Below are 19,407 nucleotides of genomic sequence, written 5' to 3'. Positions count from 1 at the left end.
CTGTGCTGTTTTACACACTCAGTGCAGAAGTCAGATGTGCTATTCTGTCCTTCAGTGCTGTGTTAGTCAGGGTTCTCTGCAGCCACAGAACTTTTGCAATGTCTCTACCATAAGGGAATTTACTGTAATGATTTATAGTCTGCACTCCAACTAACCCAACAGTGGGCATCTGTGAATGAGAATCTAGCAGTTGCTCAGTCCACCAGGCTAGTTGTTTCAGCTGGTCTTCTATTTAAGCTGGAATCTGGAAGAACTTCCCACAGATGTGCTGGCCAGTGAGTGCAAGCAGGCGAGGAAGAGTGAGTCTTTCTTCATCCAACGCCCTTATGTAGGCCTCCAGCAGATGGTGTGGCTCAGATTAAAGCCCTGCACCACCACACCTGGATCTGGAACTTTGGTTGTCCCAGGCTAACCTTGAACTCAGAAACCTGCCTGTCTCAATCTCCTGGGATTAAAGGCTTGTACTTCCTAGTCTGGGCCTAAGCTTTTCATAGCCACTATGCCTCAAGATCTCCACGTCAAGATCAGGGTCAGAAGTCTGTGTCTTTCAGCCTCAATGTCTGGATCACAGGCTGGCCCTCCATTTCTGGATTGTAGTTCATTCCAGATGTAGTCAAGTTGACAACCAGGAACAACCATCACAATCACTTGTAGACTTATGCTAGATGATTTGCCTAACTGTGGGTTTCTGTCAGTGTTCCAAATAGGTGTACAGCATGTGGGGCTAAGCTGGGAGATTGTTAGGCGTACTCTGTATATTTTGACTTAGGATTTTTTTTTCTTCTTATTCTGTGTGCACATGAGCAAGTACATGAAGGTGCATGTGTTTGTGTGCTCATGTGTATTTTATTATATTGCTCTGCACCTCATATTTTGAGGTGGAGCTCACCAATTAGCTATACTGGATGGCCAGTAAGCCTCTAGTGTCCTTCCTTCCTGGACCAGAATTACAGACCTGCACTAGCATGCCAGGATTTTTATGCCCTGGGGATCTGAACTCAGGTCTTCATGCTTTCACAGTGTGAGGTCATTTCAACCTGACTTAGTAGATTCTCATCGTGTAATAGGTTGTAGGGATGTAACACCACTGCCCACCGAGGAGCATCTCTAACACCATCTAATGTGCTCAGAGTGTAAAACAATGGCCATTAACCAGACATGGTGGCTCTGCCCTGTAATCCCATTACTCTGTATCTAGGCAGGATTGTTTTGAGTTTGAGGGTAGCCTGGGCTTCATAGTGAGTACCATGCTATACCCAGAACTATCTTGAAAAGCCCTGCCTCAAAACGCCAAAATAATGACCATTTTGGACTAATATGGCTACTGCTTTGGACCAATACAACTGCTGTTTTGACAGTTCCATGGGCCCTGGAAAACAGAATTCTGACTTCCCCAGAGGAACCAGGATTGTCTTGGGGCTGTTTGAAACTGTTCAAAAACCAGTTTCATTTTTAGTGTCTGTCCCAGAGACCATCACCGGCATTTGACCGCTCATGTACCTGTGGTCAAATGTGTGCAACCGCCGTGGGCTCAGCATTCTCACCCAAACTAAAGCACAGATTAGTTATGGACGCAGCCATCGTGGTCTAAAAGTGCCTGTGACTAGGTAATTTCTTGGCAGTTCTCTCCTTGGCTGCTTAGACTGCTGGAGCCTTTCAACAAAACACTACTTCTCTGAGGCTGGGCATCTGATTTTAATCCAGCAGCGGCAACTACTGTAATCATAGCAGGCACTTGCTGAGGGCTGACTATGTGCCAGCAAGTGTTTTTCATGGATTATTTTTATTTAATCTTTCAGATAATCTTAGGAGGTTCACACAATTGGTATGTCTTTCAGATGAGGCTATTAGGACTTAAAGCATTAAATAGCTTGGCCCCAAATTTACGTGACCAAACAGTAGATGTGGGGTTTGAACTCTGGACGTTCAGCTCAGCCCTTGCCTTCAATTGCTAAGCGTTCTGATTTCCTAATCACAACACTTTGTAAAGCCAAGATAACTGGGCAACTCTTCCCTGTAAGAAAATTGGGGGGCTGGTTCTATCAAATATTGATAAAGGGGGACAGTAGGGAATATTGAACTCTATCAAGAATCATGCTTTGAGCCTCTCTCCTGTATCAATGTAGACAGATTATACATTTGTTTTAATCATGTGCTCAAAATGTAAAAGCAAAAGGGAAATTACAGCATATTCAAGGTTTGAGAGTCTCATCACGGGACTTGGAGACAGGGGAGCTGGGAAACTTGTCTTATAGTATGAGAACACTCTGAGCAGGGCTGGAGACCATTCAGGGGTCTTTACAGATAGGGTAGGAGATGCTTCTGTCCACCACTGGCTAGACTTAAGATTCCATAGCTAGTCAGGAAGATTAGAACGTAGCATCCCCAGTCATCTCATGAGAATGAAAGCTCTGAAGCAACTCACTCTGGCTCTGAACTAGAGACCTTCAGAAAGAAGGCAGGGGTAAGAAACCCTGCAAAGGGAGTGGCCAGAAGAGCCAAGCAACGAAGCAAAACAAACCAATGAATTCTTGCCAAGCTCGAATGTAATTTAAAAAGTAAACAATCAAGAGACCCTGGAAATAATGGTGCACTATGAAAAGAGTTTTAAAAATCTTTGTGCAGGCCTGGTGAGGTGGCTCAAAGGGTGAGGCGTCTGCTCCCAGGCCTAAAGACCTGAGTTCGATCCCCAGGACTTACATGGTTGAAGGAAAGAACCCAACTCTTGAAAGTTATCTTTTGAACCCCACTCCCCAACACACACACACAAACACACGGTGGCACTTACATGTGCACACATAAACAACAATAATAAATGTTTTGCCTGCTTGTTTATGGGAGAGAAAGAGAGAGGGAGAAGGGAGGGAGGGGGAAGGGAGGGAGGGAGGGAGAGAGGGAAACAGAGAGAGAGAGAGAGAGAGAGAGAGAGAGAGAGAGAGAGAGAGAGAGAGAGAGGAGTTGGGTAGTGAAGAGACAGGGAAGATGGGAGATCTGGGAGGCTCTGGTGAGGGAGAAAGCATGATCAGAATATATTGTATGACAAAAGTTTCAATACAAATATCAGAAATGAAGTACAGCACTGGGTGGGGAGCTGCGCTAAATGAATACCTTTTGAGTTAAAAAGGAGACCACTATTGATTGTGTAAAAAGATTCATCAAGAAGTTAAGGACGTGACACATATAGAAATAAGTAAGCACAGATGGTATTGCAAAGATGAAGTCTTGGCCCACAGGGACGCAGGAACCAGTGGCTGGAGCTCACAAAGCCCGGTGGATGCAACAGCTGAAGAGGAAAGCAGTGAAGTGGAAGATTATTGTGGAGGAGATCACCTAGGAAAACAAGTGTTCAAATGGCCTGCGGCACATGACAGTGTTAGCAGTGTTAGCCCATGCTCTTACTCTGAAATGACAAGCTGATCCTGGGGACAGGTTGGTCTGAACACAAGTGCAGCTGCACTGTTGAAAATGGTAAGATACAGCAGGTCATCGTGGGTGGAAGCCGCCTCAGTCAAGGTGCGCTGGACACGCAGAATCAATGCCCTGCAGAGATTTATGGAGAAAGATATTTTTATTATAAGAAATTGGCTCTTGTGGGTTCTGGATGCTGTTGAGTCCCAGGGACTTGGAAGGTGAGCTGCAAACTGGAGACCTAGGAAGCAGACTGTGCAGATCTAATCTGGTAGATAATAGACAAGATGCCCAAAGGGCAGATGTTTAGTTCACATCCCACATCTAAATAGGAAAAGAAAAAAAAAAAAAATCCAGCGCTGGGGAAGGGAGGATTCGCTCTTGCTTCTGAAAAGGTCAGCATTTTTGCTGTGCCGAGCCCTTAAACAGAGTGGATAAGTCCCGCTCACAATTCAGAAGGCAGTCTGCCTTATTTGGTTCACCAATTAAAACATTAATCTAGTCCCCAAAGGACTATTATGGAAGTATTCAGAAGGATGCTGGACCAAATCTCTGATCCCCCTGTGACCTTTTCCAAGAGATGCACAGAATCAACCATCACCTCTGGCCTTGGTAATGTAGTCAATGCATGACATGTTAGCTGAGTTCTGGGCGGTGTTGGAAATGGCACTTGCACTGAAGCTACAGAGATGCAGGTGAGATGTCCTGATGCTGTGTGACCTTAGATCCAGTACTCAATTCTCCCATCTCAAGAGAGAATAACGTGGCACCACTAACTGTCTCAGGGGGTAGTGAGTATGGAGGGAGCATTTTCAAAGATAATATACACAATCTGCAGAACACCTACCCCAGGACAGCTCTCCGATGGCTACGGCATAGTGGTCTGGTGACCTGCAATAGCCTAAGTGGTGTCTTTAATCCTCATTGTCGTGTTGGAGCAGCAGAACTTATCTGTGCTGAGAAACTATGAGCAAAAACACCTGCAGGACAGCATGCTTCTAGGCTAAGTGGTCAGGATTGGCTGCACATGACAACAGAGGTTTTGTTGTCACTGCTGTCATTATCATCCTCATCTTCACCACCACCACCACCACCATCACCACCACCATCACCATCATCATCAGTTGGATTGCTCATCTCTCCCCAGTTCTCTGCCTCCTCCATGGAAGAGAAGTGGGCCAGTCCTGACAGCAGCCCCTCTGCTCAAAGCTTGGAGGGAGAGGACCCATGTGACCTCACATGAAGAGTCTGCCAGCTGCAGCTTGGACATGCCAGGTTCTGGTATGCAGCTTCCGGGCAGCGGCATCTACAGCGCTCTGGCTCTGTGCACACCCATCCTCCTGTCTGTCCTGGCTGTCCCGGTAAGAACTGTAAGCCCAAGAGGGACCAGGCAGCCCAGCTCCCTGTCAGGGTGGCTCTCTCCAGCCTGGCTCGCCCTGGCTGACTCTACACTGCCACGCAACATTAGCAGTGGCCCTTCTGCGGACATGAGTCCATTTAGATTCCCAGAGCCATTGCTTTGGGTCTGTAGGCAGGCAAAAAGGAAGAAGAGACAGGTAGGAAGAAAAGTGGGAACACTGCCCTTTCCCCTCTCTCTGTGGTCTCTCCCTGGACGTAAGCCTTTCCTGCTGCCTTTTCCAGGAACGAGAGAAAGGCTGGCTTTCAGCTCCCAAAGAAGCACAAAGAAAGCCAATGCGTCTCCCGACGTGCTCACGTGAACTCCGCCAATTTCTTCAAGCCCCTGGTGTTCAGCAAGGTCAGCCCAGTTCCCAACCCAGTTCTCAACTGGATTTAGAAGGCGGGGGACCCAGACAGCACTCAAATCCCTCATTCGGAGCCTTGCAGCTTCTCATTTGTTTAGCTACAGCCAAGGAAAGTGTCAGAACTTTCCCGGACGACAGGGCTTCGCTTTGAAGCAGTTCCCAACAGTAATTCTGTAATGGACACAAAGCTTGCTTACTCGGAGTATTTCCCCTGCAGAACCACAGCCGGGTTTGCAAAGACGGCGCGGGACTCCCTCTGGGGCATGAGCTTCCCTGGCCAGAGACCGGCTGATTTTTTTTCTTTCCCGACACAGACCCATAAACACATAGATACCGAAGAGTTAATTTGCGTTTTTTAAACCCCCTTTCCAATGCCCGCTCTCATTCCTATAAAATCTCCATGCCCAGACATCAAATCAGTAAGCCCTGTTGCCTGTCAGTGAATACAATGTCAGGCCATTAGTATGTTAATAAGTCCGGAGGGCGACAGGTGGCCTACCAGACAGCTCAATTAAGCTGCTCATTAAACACACGCTAACGAACAGCCAAGGCAGGGCCTGAACAGCACCATTCTGTAATGACATGATGTCAGAGGGAACAAATGAGAAAAAATAACAAAAACATTACAGCCGGGACAGACGCCACTAACAAGGACCCCTCGCACTACATCAGCCCCCAAATTAATGAATCACAGGGATCAAAAAACTCGACCCAACATTCTCAGGAGGCTGAATGAAGCAAGATTTTTTTTTTTTTTTTTTTTTTTTTTGGTCACTATTAAAAAAAAAATATCTCCAAACCTAAAATGATTGGAAAAAATATCACAATTTAACTGCTGTCAATTATTAAAGCAAAGTTTATTTGACACAACTAATAGTAAGGTTTGAGAAATTCCTATTATGGAATTTAAATGGAAATCATTATTTAATGAGATCATCATTGACATTTGATTGGCTTTTTTCCCTTCGCACAGGTTTGAGCAGTCTGGCTTCCGGACTACCCATCCAGTCTGAGAGCGGAGGGAGCCAAATGTGAACCTTCGGCCAGTTTCTCAGGTGAGGGTCCTACTTGGCATGGATGTAGCCGAAGGAATTGCCACAGCTGGCAGAAGTTTCTCTCGTTTTCTAGTAAGCAGCTTCCTGAACCACACCTCTGCGGGACCACAGCTTGGACCTTGGACAGACACGTTGCTAACAGTGTGGCTGGCCATCAGGAGGCCCTGACATGACCACAGCTCTTCTCTGTGTTAAGCCTGAAGCTGACTCCACCTTGCATGGAGGACTTTCTTCCAGGTTCAAGGGCTGAGTGGGAAGGAAGCTAGAAGGCAGGAGACCACCCACTCTGGGCTTGTGTCTGGGGAATCTTACAGAGTTGCTTGGAAGCGCTGCTCTGCCCAGGTCCTGGAACGGAGGGGCTGCTGCTCTGTGGCTCGAAGCTCATTGCTTTACTTGTTTGCTCTTTATTTCGCAGACTTGATGGTTCTGTCTTGTCTCTCTACTTAAAAAAAAAAAAGAACTCTTCAGGGCCTTAGCAATTGTACTTAGGGCCTTGTGCCCTATTAGTCAAATGGCAGTGAGCTCCATTATCAGCCTAAGTTTTATCTTTTTTTTTTTTTTTTTTTTTAAGTTCCCCAGACTGGTCTTGAACTCACCCTGTGCCCAGAACTGACCTTGGAACTCTCTTCACCTTCCTATGAGGCTGAGATATGACCCCAGCTTGGCCTGGCCTTTCCATTTAAGCAATTTATTCAAAAGAAGAGGGAGATACTCCTGAATGTTATCATCTGCTTGGAAAGCTGAAGTCAGTAGCAAAGAACACAGCAAAGAATCAAGGATAAAAAAGCTCAGAGTATTATTTAGAAATACAGTAAGAATTTAAAACAGAGGTAAGGAGTGTAGACCAATGAGTAATAGAGAGCTTGCCTCCTGTGTGCAAGGCCCTGGGTCTCAGCTCTGGCATCACAAACGAATGACTGACTGACTGACTGACTGACTGAATGAATAAATGAATAATAAAAATAAACCTGAAGTACCAACACTTCAGAGGTAAAAGCAGGAGGCTCAGTATCAGGACAACAATCTTTGGCTAAATAGAGCGCAGGCTTAGCGTGGGCTATAGGAAACCCTGTTTGAAAAAACAAAGTCAATTTCTTGAATATCAGCTGGCTGGAGAAGATGAAGGGGTGGCAGGGTGGGGCATCTGCTGGCCCTGGGAATAGGAATAGGATGCACGGTGGGAGGAGTCCCGGGGTTGTCTATTTTAATCATGTACCCCAACAAACAAAAATAAGTTAGAGTACTCCTGAAGAGTGTGTCTAAGTTACAAAGAAGCACATTCTACTGAATCAATATATTCTCAACTCTTTAAAATACAGAGAAGACCAAGACAACTGTTAACGGTGAGGTTAGAAAATTAAAGTCCCAACATCATCTTCTTCATCCCAAATGACCATATTGGGTGAGTCTTGGCCCCGGCTGGGAGTGAGAAGGAAAGGGTGTCCAAGAAACATAGGTAGGAGTAGTCAATACACGTGTGTAGGAATCTCTGTGGAGGAAGTGAGGTGTCAGTGGTCACACACCTGCTGGAGGCAAGGCAGGGTGCCAAAGCTGAAGAGCATTGGGAGGGATGTGGCAAAGCTAGAGGAGACTTCACCCACAAGGGCAGCGGTGACAGGGAGTTATGTAGGCTTGCACAGCAAACCTTAGAGTTTTCATATTGTTGTGATGAAACACCATGACAAAGCAACTTGTGGGGGGGTGACTTACACTTCTACATCACCAAAGAAAGTCAGGACAGGAACTCAAGCAGGGTAGGATCCTGGAGGCAGGAGCTGATGCAGAGGCCATGGAAGGGTGCTACTTACTGGCTCACTCAGCCTGACTTCCTATAGAACCCAGCACCACAGGCCCAGGGATGGAACCACTCACCAATGATGGGCCCTCCCACATCAATCACTAATTAAAAAGCACAGTTGGATCTTATGAAATCAATTGAGGGTCCCTCCTTTCAGATAACTCTAGCTTGTCCAGTTGACATAAGTCCAGCTAGTGCAGCGATACGATGGCTCAAAGCCATGCGGTCTTCGAGCAGATGTTTGCTGAAGTTCCCTCTTCAGCAACGGTGGGAACACAGAATGAAAACACTTTACTACTGTCTTCAGGAAGCATACGGTGGAGTCACCTCTTCAGACTTATTCAAGGACTTCCCTAGTCTAGACTTTTCCCGAGGTGCTAAGATTCATGACCGATGACATAAGCTCGGCCCCAGCCCTCATGATAATAAAAGTGTTCCTAGGTTGAGTGTTATTTGCCTAATCTTTCCAGAATAATCCTAAGGGCTGAAGCTTTCAAACAAGAGTCTTGGCTGTAGAGAACCACAGACACTGACCACTCAAGGTTCCCCCTAAAGTCCAAAGTCACAGAGCCACATGCGTGTGCACAGAGCTTGCTACCAGCCCTTAATCTCCTATTATCAATAGGAGGGGACAGTTACACATCAGTTGATGTCTGAGAACACTCTTTAACAGAAAAGACAGAAAAAGCAGAACCAGAGAAAGAGAAGGGGTAACTTGGAGGCCACAGAAATTATAAAATTGTAAAGGGAGAAGAAAATGGTTTTCTATCCGTTCAGACCCTTAATAATTCATTAGTGATCACACTACTTAAAATCACTTTTTGCTATTTTCAACTTTGCAGTGTGCTGTTATTTGAAGTGGAAAGTCAGTTATGTCAAATGATGTTTTTCTGGGGCACACAGGTGACAGGATGTCTTGTTAAAAAGCAAACACAGGAAAGGCTGTTTTCTTAAAGCAGACACAGGTGAAAGGATGTTTGGACATAGCAAACACGTGAAAGGATCCTTGATGAAGTATAAAAATGACCCCACAGACAGTGGGAGAGGAGCACTGAGCATTGGTTTGGTTTGCCCCGCCTTGCTGTTCTTCACTAAAGACACACATGTATTGGTTCCCTTTACATAGCATTGTTGAGCTCACCTTGTGATAACTCTGACATGGAGAGAAACCCACCCAAGAACTGCTTGTGAGGTTCCTGAGGCAGCTTACTGCTTCCATGGTCTCACCTTAGGCCACTGGGCAAGCCCGGCAGCCTCTTCAGGATTGAACCACAGCTACCTAGTGCCTTCTGAAAGGACTGGACTGCAGCTGCTGGTTCATGCTTGGTGTCTGCCTGCCTAGAGGACTGGTCTGTAGCTGCTGAGTCATATTTGCTGTTTGCTACAGGACTGAACTGCTGCCCAAAAAGATCAAGCTCACCCCCAAAGAACTATTGCTGAACAGGTCCACTTCCCCCATAGCCTAATAACTTCTCTTTTCCACTACCTCTGCTGGGTGGTTGAACTGCTAGAGGAGAGTTTGAACCCTATTAAAGTAGGCTGCAAAAAAAAAAAAAAAAAAAAAAACAAAACTATGCCTACAGTTGTTAACTACACTCATTATGCTGTGCCTTCTGTCTGGGGGGAGCTTGAGCCCTTTGACCACCACCTTCCTGTTCTCCAAGCTCCCTGATCCATCTAATCACTCAGCCTCTGATGACTATGATTCTACTCTCTGCTCCTACACACTCACTCTACTCTGTCCCAGAGATATGCATGGTTATGGTGTTTCTGTGTCTGGTGTTTCTGTGTCTGGCTTGCTTTACTCAGTATAATGTCTCCTATGCTTATATACATAGATAGACATGACAGAAGTTCCTGTTTGGTAAATAGCATGTCACTGTGTCCTCTCTGCACATGCACACATGTGTGTGCGCGCACACACACACACACACACACATTATATACACATATTCTCTTTATCCTCCATCAATTGACAGCTGTATGGCTTCCACATCTTAGCTATTATATAATTGTACAGTGGATAAAGAGATAAATATCTCTCTTTGACGAACTAATTTCAATTCCTTTGTATATATACCCAGGAAAGAAATTGCTCTATTATATGATAATTCTGTTTGTAGGTTTTAAAGGAATCTCCTAACTCTTTTGCAATGCCATACAATCATATCTATTCTGTGAACTGTCAACAACACCTTAGCTTTTGTATTAAAAATAACACTTATTTATGTATGTGTGTTTCTGTGTGTATCGGTGTATATGTGTCTATGTGAGTCTATGTGCACATGTGTTGCAGAATCCCATTGAGTTCAGAAGAGAGCATCAGATCCCTTGGAGATGGGCTTACAGAACGTTGTGAGGCACCTACATAGTTAGAGTCCAAACTAGGATCCTATGATTGAGTAGCAGGTTCACTTGACTACTGGTTCACCTCTTTCACCCCATTTATATTTCTTGATAATAGCCAGTCTAGTAGGTATGAACTAATAAGCTATTGAGATTGTAATTGATTTCTCTGATGATTTGAGATGTCAAACATTTTTCACATATCTTTTGGTCATTGGTTTTTATCTCTTTTAAGAAATGTCTTTTTTAGTATCTAGCGATTTTAATAAGATTATTTTCTTGATATTAAATAGTTTTTATTCTTTAATTTTCTACACTTGTTTATTTACATATTTGTAAATGTGTGTGTGTGGGGGGGGGGCTTGTACTTGTCTGATGTACATGGGAGGTCAAAAGAGAATGTGTGGGAGTCAGGTGTGTGTGGGTGTGTGGGTGTTTCCCTTCTGCCATCTGAGTCTTAGGTGTTGGAAACTGGTCTTGGGCTGTCAGGTCATTGGCAGGTTTCTCTACCCACTAACCCACACAGCAGGCTCTAGTTTGTATTCTTTTTATATTTTGGCAGTTATCCTTAGGATTTGCAAACATTTTCTTCCAGTCCATGGGCTGGCTTTTAGCTACAGTGTTTCTTTTGCTGATTTTTTTTTTTGTAAACCTATCTTTTAATTTTTGCTTTAATTGATTAGATAAGGTGAATCTAAAAGAACAAAGTCCAAGGGCTGCCCGTCATGGTGGTACACACTTTTAATCCAAGTATGTGGGTGGCAGAAGTAGAGGAATCTCTGCGGGTGCAAGGGCACCCTGGTCTACAGATCAAGTTCCGAGCCAGCTAGAACCTGTCTCAATAAATAATAAATTGATTTAGAGAATAAGCAAAAGTCCCTCAAAACAAGAGAAATTAAAACCACATAAAATGTTCAGACTGTGGAGGAAACACTTAGAGAAAAGAATGAACTCAGGAACTAGCAGGGCCACAGCACACCACAATGTCTGACATCTGGATTTGGAGGGTCTCACACAACACCATGTCTAACATCTGGATTTGGAGAGTCTACAGACAATGCATTCTGGGAACTTTTCCAGGTATCGAGTTCATGACTTTTCAGTTGTACCCAGTATCATGGATTCAAATAGATTTTCTGAGGTAAGTCACTGTACAAACAAAATCCTAAATACTCCCAGAGAGGGCAAAGAAAATACACCTTCCAAAAAGAATCAACCGCGGAATGACAGGGCTAGGGATGTGCTCTAGGAACTGTGGTTTGTAATTGTGATTAAGATATTTCAAGTAAAATAGATCTTAAACACATCTCCAAATGTTACAATGTGGCCCCGGAAGAGTGGGAATTGATTAGAAACTCCCTCTGGGATCAGCCAGCCACTGCTTAGTGAAAACCAGTTTCAAAGACAGGTCACCCGAGTGCTAGGGTATGCCTTGTTCCTTGGCCTCCCCTCAACATGGGTCAACAGGATTCATAAGTGGGCAAAATTATTTCGGTTTATCAAACATGAGGCTAGCTTCATGACAACACTTCCTGCTAGTATTTATTAAGTGAAACTCAAGGTTTTACCTCCTAACTTTGCATCTTTATCTCATGGACCATCGGCCATCACACCCCGACACACCATGTCTAAGTCAGGGCTTTCTGTAGGCTTGAGAAGTAGGTAGGCAAAGAGTTAGCAGAGCCTCACCCAGATCCAGTCTCCTCCAGTCCCCACACAAATTACTTTGGAATTCGGTCTCACGTCATTCATCTGTCCTTCCTCTTTCTTCTAAATTGGAACCCTGGCTTATGTTTGACCTCCTTCTGTGGGACAGAGACCTGAGAGACAGTGATTCTGAGAGATAAGCCTTCATTGTTTTCTCTGTAAGACACCTAGAGACATTCTTAATGATGCGTTGAGCACCTGCTGCTGGGGATGAGCATGAGGTATTCAGTAAAACATTCATTTTTATTGTTTCAGACTCTGAGTGTGGGCCAAGACTCTAAAATCTTTGAGGACACACTATCAGCCTCTGGGAACATAGGAAGACCTTATTTGGAACCATGAAGAAGTAGTTCCTGTAATAGTAGCAACTTGGATATGTTATATCCAAGAGGTGGTTATCAATTTCTGGGTCAAGACCCTCTGCATTGAATGACCTCTTTCACATGGTTGCATACCAGATATCCTGCACACCAGATATTTACATCATGGTTCATAAAAGGACCAGAATTAAAGTTTTAACGTAGCAAGAAAAATAATTCTATAGGGGTGTGTGTCACCATAATATAAGGAACTGTATCAAAGGGTTTCCACATTAGAGAGGTTGAGGACCACTGCTACACAGAAACAAACATCCAGTTCTGCTGGTTATTTGATAAATTAGAAATTACTTTCCACCTTTTTTTTTAAAGCATGACAATTGTCTTGTTTAAAAAGAGACCTTGGGCTGGAGAGGTGGTTCAGTGGTTAAGAGCACTGACTGCCTCTTCAGGGGTCCTGAGTTCAATTCCCAGCAACCACATGGTGGCTCACAGCCATGTATAATGAAACCCCTTGCCCTTTTCTGGTGTGTCTAGAAATATATATATATATATACATATATATATATAATAAATCTTTAAAAAGAGACCTTATCTCTTAGGATTTTATCTATCCTACATAGTTACAACATGACATTGTATAATATTTGGGATTTTCTTCAAAACAGCATGCTACTTGTTACTTGGAGAGAAGGACATTACAGGAACCAGATGATAACAGAAACCAGGTGACTGGAACTCGGGGACAGGGACCAGATGATGACAGGAACCAAGTGACAGGAGTCAGAGGGCAAGAAATTAGGATTTCATGACCCAGAATGGAAATCATCTCCTCTACTTTTAATTTTTATAATAAAATTCAGCCGATAATATGTGTGTGTGTGTTCCTGAATTGAATTAGAAGAGAGTGTTTGGTGTGGTGGCTTACTGTTCTCTCTCCTTTAAAGAGAACTGGGGAAAATAAGTGACCAGTCCAGTGACATGGCCCAGTAAGTTGCAACACTGGGTTTAGACTAGATGGCAGGTATAAAGCTTCTGAGTATAACAATCTCTGAGACTCCTGCTGGAGACGGAAACAGCTTTGGTAGAAAGCTTCTTAACCAGACACAGCACTATGTCTGGCTCTTGTCAACCCACCACGCTTCAGGAAGAACACATGTATGACATCTACTTTGGGAATGGAACCCATCAAACTCTCCAGAGCTGGGCGGAGGTGCACTGGTGAGCAGTGCAAAACTTGGAAAGCCAGGGCTCTGACCACCATTTTATCTACTCAAAATATCCACAACAGTGTTGGAATAAAGTGTGGGGGAGTTCTTAATAACTCCCTCCCCCTCCATGTTCTCCAAGTCTCTACACAGACCATCAGATAATGTACTGTGTGTATTAATTACTTTTATGCTGCTGTGATGAAGGAAACTTACTAAAGAAAGAGCAAGATAGAAGGCCGCAGGCTTAGAGGCAGAAGCAGGAAGCTGAGAAAACGAATTGCAACTAGTGTGAGGCCTTAAACCCTCAAAGCTCCCCCCCAAACAGAAGCAAGGCTATGCCTTCCAAACCTCCCTAAATAACACCACTGATTGGAGACTGTCTTAGGGTTTTACTGCTATGCACAGACACCATGACCAAGGCAACTCTTATAAGGACAACATTTAATTGGGACTGGGGTTACAGGTTCAGAGGTTCAGTCTGTTATCAACAAGATAAAAGCATGTCAGCATCCAGACAGACATGGTACAGGAGGAGCTGAGAGTTCTACATCTTCATCTAAAGGTACACAGAAGAAGACTGACTTCCAGGCAGCTAGGTAGGAAATCTCTCAGAACCCACGCCCACAGAGACACACTTCCTCCAACAAGACCACATCTCCTAATAGTGCCACTCCCTGTGCCAAGCATATTCAAACCACCACACCAATCCAGGCACACTCCTGACTCAAGTCCTCCTCAGAGTTTGGCCTTATCGTGGAAGCATTGGGAATTAAGAGTCCAAAATCAACACCAGAATCCTAGATAAATCTGAAGTTTTAGATAATAAATTATTTTAAAAATTATTTGACCCTAGACATTGCTCCAAGATTGAAGATCTACTGCCATCATTTCTGTTTTCTGAACTGGGAGATGCAGGCCTGGAGAGGGTAAGTCCTGCAAGATCATACATCTGGGGCTTCGCAGAGGTGGGGGTTAAAGGCAGGCATCTTAACACCAGAGTTGCTCCTATGTTCAGTTCATCAGCAACCGTTGAGACAAAGAGATGGTGGCATGCCCAACCCAGCAACCAATGTGCTGATTCAGGCACTCAGATCTGTGTTCTCCAGGCTACTTCTGCCTCTGACTGTTGAAAAGAAAAATTACACCTGTGTTAGTTCATTATATTCCAGCTAAAAGGCAGAGTCCGGCTCAGAGAGGGCACCTGGTAACCATGTGTTTAATAACTGAAGGGATAAAAACACAGTGTGGTGGCTTAATGAGAAATTTCTCCCATCGTCTTGTGTTTGAACACTTAGTCCCTGTGGACTAAACTTCTAAAAGTACAGTCCAGCCCCAATTAAATATTGTACTTGTTGGTCATGGTGACTCTTTACAGCAGTGAAACCCTAAGACAGAAGTTGGTACCAGGAGTGGGGTGTTCCTGTGATAGGCCTGATTGTGTTTTGTTTGGAAGGATGTGGATTTGGAGACTTTGGGTCTGGAAGGCAGTAGAAGGCTTTAAGTGGGGCTTAATGGGCCATCCTAGTACAAAGATGGAAGCCTTTATTGCTGAGGGTGATTTGAACTATGTAACCCTTGCTCTAGAGGTTTCAGAGGAGAAGAACTTTAATATGTGACTGAGAGACTGTTCTTGTGATATTTGGTGAAGAATGTTGCTACCTTTTGCCATTGTCCAAAAAGTCTACCTGAGGCTAAGGAGAAGAGGTCTAGAGTAATTATCTTTGAAAAATGAAGTCAAAACAAGCCTGGTATAAATTTTGTTATATAGTTACTAAAGTTCGAGTTTTTTATTTATTTAATTATTATATATAAGTACACTGTTGCTGTCTTCAGACCCACCAGAAGAAGACATCAGATCTCATTACAGATGATTGTGAGCCACCATTTGGTTGCTGGGATTTGAACTCAAAACCTCTGGAAGAGCAGTCAGTGCTCTTAACTACTGAGGCGTATCTCTAGCCCCTAAAGTTCACTCTTATGAAGAGCCTTTTAATGAAAAGGAACAAGCTTTGAAAGGAAAAGCACAAAATGTATGATTCCAAGAATATAGGTGCACCAAGAAGTAGAATGAAGCTGAATCTTGTGTTCAAGGAGATAAACAGATCAACAGAGTGGTGATGTTGGGGCAAGATCCTACCCAGCCAAGCCTATTGTTTATGCATTTGTCACTGAACAAGGAATACTTATGTCTAGCATTATTATTATCTGGTTATTGCTTTCATTTAGACTTTTAATTTAGAATGAGCTACAATCTAGAAATGGAGAACACAGGCTTTTGATCTGGATCTTGAGAAACAGTGGCCTGAAAAGCTTAGGCCCAGGCCTGATGGTACAAGACTTTAATCCCAGGATATATATAGAAGCAAGCAGAAGTCTGAGTTCCAGGTCAGCCTGGTACAGAGCAAGTTTCAAGTAGAGAAAATCTTAAAGCCCGGGTGTGGTAGTATGCACCTTTGATCCTAGTGTTCAGGAGACAGAGCCATACAAATCTCTGAGTTCAAGGTCAATCTACAGAGTAAGTTCCAGAACAACCAAGCTTAGGCAGTGAAGGAGTTAGAAAACAGATAATTTAATAGAAAAAGAGAGACCATGTTCCAGCTCCAGAAAGCAGCAGAACTTGGCAGCTTTGGCTATGCTGCTCTGTATTTAGCATCAAGAACAGAAGAGACTACTGGAGCAATTGATGCTGGTCAGATAGAGCTAAGAAATTAGCAATAATTAAGAAGAGACCGGCATCACTGAGGTAAAATGTAGGAAGTGTTTTCTGAGAGCACAAAAAAAAAAAAAAAAAAAAAAAAAATCTGTGTTCCAGAGATAGCCAAGGTTGTATTTCGTGCTGCAGCTGAACTTGGTAATGTGTAAGAGTCACCGAGGTGGTACAGGTTTTGTAGACATAAAAGAGTCATGAAGAGAAGCTAAGGCTTGGCACTGTGAGAGGCCATGGAAGGCCATTGATGAAGGTGCAGCCTCAGTTGCAGTTCATGGCCCGGGACTGAAAGGTCGTGCAAAGATGTTGAGGCTTGGCACCATGAAAAGACATATGAGAGGCTATTGGTGAAACCTAGTTGCAGTAAAAGACCCCAGCTTATTGCAGATGCCAGTACCATGGGATGACCACCAAGAACAAAAGCAGCAGTGTAGTGGAGTCAACCAGGGTCTGGAGCGCTACAGAGGACGGAGCTGGAGAAGTGACCCAAGCCCTTTGAGGAGCCCAGAAGATCATGTGTACATTCCAGATACTGGAACAAGAAGCTGTAAAGTTGAAGTTACCATGAATACCGCAAACTGTTAGAGATGTCGGAGCTGTGGGATATATGCTAAGTAAAGCTGCTAACCGGGAGTGGAACAAGCCAAAGAGAAAGAATGTTGTTGTAGTCAACAAAGCAGAAAAGATTTGGAGATATTAAGAGAACTTTGACCTCAGATATAAGGGTGTAAAGTTTGGAGTTTGCCCAACTGGTTTTCTATCTTGCTTTTGTCCAGTATTTCCTCACCATAATGTTTTGGAATGGCAATGTATATCCTTTATGATGTTGGAGGTATGTGATCAACTTTTTTATTTTGATTTCTTGGGGGATTACAGTTAAGAGATTGCATGAATCTCAGAAAAAACTTTGAACTCTGGACTTTTAACAATGTTGAGACTGTTATAGGCTACGGGATTAAATCTATTGTGCATAATGCCATGTTTAGCTGTGACCTCCATAGATTCATTTATTTGAACAAGCCTATGGGGACCAGGGAGTGGAATGTGGTGGTTTAAATATGCTTGGCCAGGGAGTAGTACTATTAGAAGGTGTGGCCTTGTTGGAGGAAGTGTATCACTGTGGGGGGTGGGTTTCGTTTTAGCTTCCTAGAATCCAGTCTTCTCCTGATTGCCTTTGGAACAAACAGGATTGCCTATAGACTTCTCAGCTTCTCCACTGCCAGGCTTTCTGCCATGATGATAATGGACTGAACTTCTTAAAGTGTGAGGCAGTTCCGTAAATGCTGTTCTTCATCAGAGTGGATTTGGTTATGGTATCTCTTCACAGGAATGGAAATCCTGACTAAGACAGTTGGTCTCTCACATTGCTCTAGGTTTCTGAGGTGTCTTGGTGGGACTCACCAGCGTGTAGGTCTAGGTCGGCATGACTGTGTTAGCAGGTTCTCCTCCCACTCTTGCTTTAGGTTTAAAGTAGCCACAGTCATGGAGCCCCATGGAGAGCCCCTGGCTGGATACATGATGGATGAATCTCTCAAGAATTTTACAGAAAGAAGCCTAGAAAGCCATCCAAATATTTCCAGCGCCTATCCCTTTCTTTTACGATATTAACCCTTAAAACTGTCGTGGGAGACCAGTTCCTTCCAGAATGTTACAAATGGCTCTGTGTGCTCTGGGTGAGGTAGCTGATGTCTGTGATCCCAGCAGTTGGGAGGATGGAGAAAGAGGACAAACTCAGAGATCAAGAACAGGTTTGTCTACATAGAGTGTTCCAGAACAACCTGGGCCATTGAGGTTGTTGGGGTGGGCTTTGAGAGACCTTGTCTCTAAATAAATAAATAAATAAATAAATAAATAAATAAATAAATAACATTTCAAGATGTCTGGAATTTGATTGCAAAAGAAAACTTGAAAGGGACCCTGTTTAATCAAATAAAACAGGAAGTCAGTGTGTGCCTGCCCCATTCCCAGCATTCCAATATAGAAGGGACCTGGGGACAAGGTACATCGTCTGTTTCATGATTGTGCCTTGTCACCAAGTTTGAGACCAATGCTTGTATCTATCTGCCTGAGTTTGCCCCAGAATCTGTCATAGCTTGAAAGGAAGGAAGAAAGTCTTTGTGGAACAGGAGGCCCTGAAACCCCCAGTAAGGAGCCTGCTGAGAATACAAGTTCAGGAGCTGCCTGGACCACTGGCTTAATCTCTACGCTTAATCTTAGTGAAGCTGCTATAGATGAGGAGTCCTGCTGAAGGGTAGGGCCGATGTGATAACAGTGTTATGCAGATCAGTGCTGTGAAAATGACGTGGAAGACCAGGGTTAGTAAAACCACACAGGTTATGCAAAATACAGATTCCTGGATCTTCTCTAAGACCAACTGAGTCCAAACTAGCAGGCCGGGTCCTAACTGTCCATGACCACGCATTATAGCAAACTGGAAATATTCTGAGTATTAAGAATTCCAAATGGAACCATGGTTCCCTGTGCTGGTTTCCTGAGATAACATGTTACATGTTGCTTTCACTCTTCTTCGATCTGTTGCTTCTAACACTCTCTTTTCAAAGCAAATGCCAACTCTCTGAGCTAGTACTGAACGGCCAGATAATCTGAACCAGAGAGACAACCTCATCAGTCTAGGTGCTGACGGAGTTACCTGACTATAAAATATGAGATGTGTAAGGAAGAGCGGAGGTCATGGATTCAAGGCATAAAAAAGCAGAGACCCAGAAAGGAAGTGTTCCTTGGCCAGATTTCTGCATACATGACACAGTTCTGCCTTACCTGCCTTCATGTCTGGGAAGCCAACACTCTACTAAAGGGGACTATGTATGGTCTCTGAAGTGTAGTCAGGAACGGGGGCCAGGGTATCATCCTAAGATCATGGAGCCATCTCAGAGTTAGTCAGTATGATGGTTTGAATGAAAATGGTCAGGGATGGAGAGATGGCTGTTCTTCCAGAGGACCTAGGTTCAATTCCAAGCATCCACATGGCAGTTTACAACTGTCTGTTACTCCAGCTCCTTGGGGTCCAAGACCCTCACATAGGCATACATGGAGGCAAAACGCCAATGTACATTAAGTAAAAAAAAAAAAATTAA

The sequence above is a fragment of the Micromys minutus genome, assembly GCF_963924665.1.
Source record: "Micromys minutus genome assembly, chromosome: 7".
Taxonomy (NCBI): Eukaryota; Metazoa; Chordata; class Mammalia; order Rodentia; family Muridae; genus Micromys; species Micromys minutus.
Note: the sequence above shows the minus strand (reverse complement) of the source record.